A 3,169-nucleotide genomic window follows, 5' to 3' on the forward strand; every position below is an offset into this window, starting at 1 on the left:
TGCTTAAAAAAAAAATAAAAATAAAGAGTATGGCTGGGATCTAGAACTTCCTCCAGCAGAGACATGACCTAGTAATCAATATTCTTATGGATAAGACCAGGAAGACTTTTTGCAAATGAGACAATATTTGTAGAAAATGCTTAGGGGATGCCCCTGAGGTGCTGGGCAGGGTGGAAGATGTATTGTCTGATGGCTTGCCTCTTTCTCTCCCCTCACCTCCCACTCCCCCTTTCTGTTGCCTGTCTTCTATCTCCCCGCTCCTTTCCTTTCCCTTCTTCCCTCGGGCCCCCTCCACCTTTTAGGCTTTCAAGGACTCTTCCTGATCTGGGCTGATTCTCTCCTGCCCCCACCCTTGGTGCCGCTTCTCCCTCTCCCGGTAACCCTGTCCCCACTCCCACCTGAAACCTGTCCACTGTGGAGAAGACCGAGATGACCTAGAAGGCCAGGCTGGCCAAGCAGGCCGAGCTCTATGACCACATGGCCACCTGCATGAAGGTGGTGACCACACAGGGGGTTGAGCTCTCCAACAAGGAGCGCAAACTGCTCTGGGTGGGTGGCCTACAAGAATGTAGTGGGGGGGGGGGACCAAGGTCAGCCTGGAGGGTCATTTCCAGCCTTGAGCCGAAAACTGACACCACTGACAAGATGCAGCTGGTCAAGGACTGCCGGGAGAAAGTGGAGTGTGAACTAAGATCCATTTGCACCACCATCCTGGAATTGCTGGATAAGTTTTCAATAGCTAATGTTACTAATCCAGAGAGCAAGGTCTTCTATCTGGAAATTAAGGGAGACTACTTAGGGCAACTGCTGAAGTAGTGTGGGATGACCAAAAACAAAGAATAGATAATTCCCAAGGAGCTTATCAAGAAGCATTTAACATCAGCAAGAGATCCAACCTGCACATCTAGTTCACCCAGGGCTAGCTCCTAACTTTTCTGTATTTTACTATGAGATCCTTAATAACCCAGAGTTTGCCTGCACATTGGCTAAAACGGCGTTTGACAAGGCTATTGCAGATCTGACATACTGAATGAAGACTCCTACAAAGACAGTGTTCTTGTCATGCACTTGCTTAGAGACAACCTAACATGATGGACATCAGACAGTGCAGGAGAAGAGCGTGATGCTGCCGATGGGGCAGAAAATTAAAAATCATACAGGGTGTCATCTTCCTTTCTCTCAAGACACCTTTTACACATCTCCATTCCTTATAGCTCCACTTGGATTTCCTATAGCAAAGAGAACCCATCCATGTGTATGGAAATCCATAGTTTATAGTGTGTTCACACTGCAGCTTTGGGAAAACTCCATTCCTTGATTTGTGTTTGTCCTGACCTTCCTGGTGTGTAGTTACTGCTGTAGAAAAGTATTAATAGCTTCATTTCATAGAAACATAAGTCACTTCCAAACATTTATGTAGAGGACTAAAGTGTATCTGGTATTTAAAAATCTGAACCAGTTCTGCAAGTGACGGTGTTTTGTATTACAGCGAAGGTATGAATATATAGTTAAATACAACTCAAGTGTTTTACATAACTTCCCCTCATCCATCCACCTATCCCCCATATTCCCACCTTATTTTTCAGGGTTTTCCTTTCACCAAACAACTTTCATTTGCTCTTATATTTAAGGAAGAATCTGGAAATATTGGGTCAAATGGAAACAAGTTTGGCATTTTAGAATTAGGGATCACAAACGGAAATATGCCTGCTGAAAAATAAGTCCTGTGACAGCACAAAGTTTTCTTATTCATCAGTTGCTGCTATTTCATTTGACAATTTCACTGTCTCAATAAAAGTTCGCTCACACACACATACAGACACACAAAAGATGCTTAGTAATGTTTCGGTTTAAATCCAGGGACACCAAAAATTGTTGAGGTGGGGGCTCAGCCCACCCAAAAACTATTGGGGTTTCATGATGTGTTGTGGTGGAACCGTCTCAAAGAATTCATAGTCAGACCACTTCTAATCCAAGTATAGGCATTTATTGCAATTGGTACCTCTCATGAAGCAGGCTAAGTTCCAAAAGGAACCAGCAACTTCAGAGAAAGCAAGATGGGTTTTTATAGAGTAAAGATGCAATTACATAACAGAAATTTACATAGAATAGAGGAATATCATTAATGTTAAAAAGGCAGGAGGAGTTTCCTAAGGGATTAGTAATGGAGGAGGGGTCCCATCTATGGTTCAGTGGTTAAACATTCTGGTCATGCTGCCCTCCAACTGTCTAGCTATTGTGGTCCTGTCTGGTTAAGACAGATAGTTAGGTATTGTGGTACTGTCTTGGGCTAGATGGATGATGTGATTGTGATTGAATACAAGAACATACCTGTTTCTATGGGAATGGGTCTGGGGGCAGTGACCAGGTAGAGGCAGTAGCTGGGTTCCCATAATATGGATGCACCTGCTGTTTCTGTGGGAACTAAGAGTTCAGGGACACACCTGTTGTTCTAGTGAGCAGTGAGGCATATACAAAGAAGTTAGGACATTGGGGGGTGGGGGTGGGGTAGGTAGGTTCAGTGGGTCTGCTGTTCAGTAGGGCCAGACCTATAATGAAGTTAGAATGTTGGGGCTGGGGGCAGCTTTAATAGGTTTCCATCAGTACTGTGTCTATGGCCAGCACATAGTAGGTGTTATATAAATTTCCTCCCCTATCTCTTTTGTTGGCCTTTGTTGAGGATTTACTGTCTTTTCTAAAAGAGCTAGAGAAAGTATAGCAGCACCCACTCTTCCCAGAGGAAGTGTTAGCTAAAGATTTCAGCTGAGCAAGAAGCTGGAGGTGGTGGTGTAGACTATAAACCATATTCAGCAGAGACTGTGGATCTAGCAGGGGTGGGGAACCTGTGGCCTCAAGGCTACATGTGGCCTTCTAGGTCCTCACATGCAGCTTTTTGACTGAGTCCCAGTTTTATAGAACAAATCCTTTTATTAAGGGGTTTTGTTCTGTGAAGTTTGGATTCAGTCCAAAGGCTGCACTTGAGGACCTAGAGGGCCACATGTGGCCTCGAAGCCGCAGGTTCCCCACCCTGGGTCTCGTGGAACAAGTCTGTTGAAGAGATTCTGGGATTAGTAGGGAGCAGACCCAATGAGAAGAGCATTCTAACCATGCTAGAAGACATTAGTGACCCTGCAGGATCAGAGATATGAGTTACCTCTCTCCCTATGTG

At 44.7% G+C, this 3,169-nt stretch overlaps 1 pseudogene; it reads left to right on the forward strand.

Annotated features, from left to right (window-relative positions):
- Positions 1-429: 429 nt before the first annotated feature.
- LOC138172548 (14-3-3 protein theta pseudogene) lies at positions 430-1,149 on the forward strand (annotated as a pseudogene).
- Positions 1,150-3,169: the final 2,020 nt, after the last annotated feature.

Source organism: Petaurus breviceps, unplaced genomic scaffold (genome assembly GCF_028583685.1).
Source record: "Petaurus breviceps papuanus isolate PSGF00001 unplaced genomic scaffold, PetGlider_PUasm1.0 551, whole genome shotgun sequence".
NCBI classification, from domain to species: domain Eukaryota; kingdom Metazoa; phylum Chordata; class Mammalia; order Diprotodontia; family Petauridae; genus Petaurus; species Petaurus breviceps.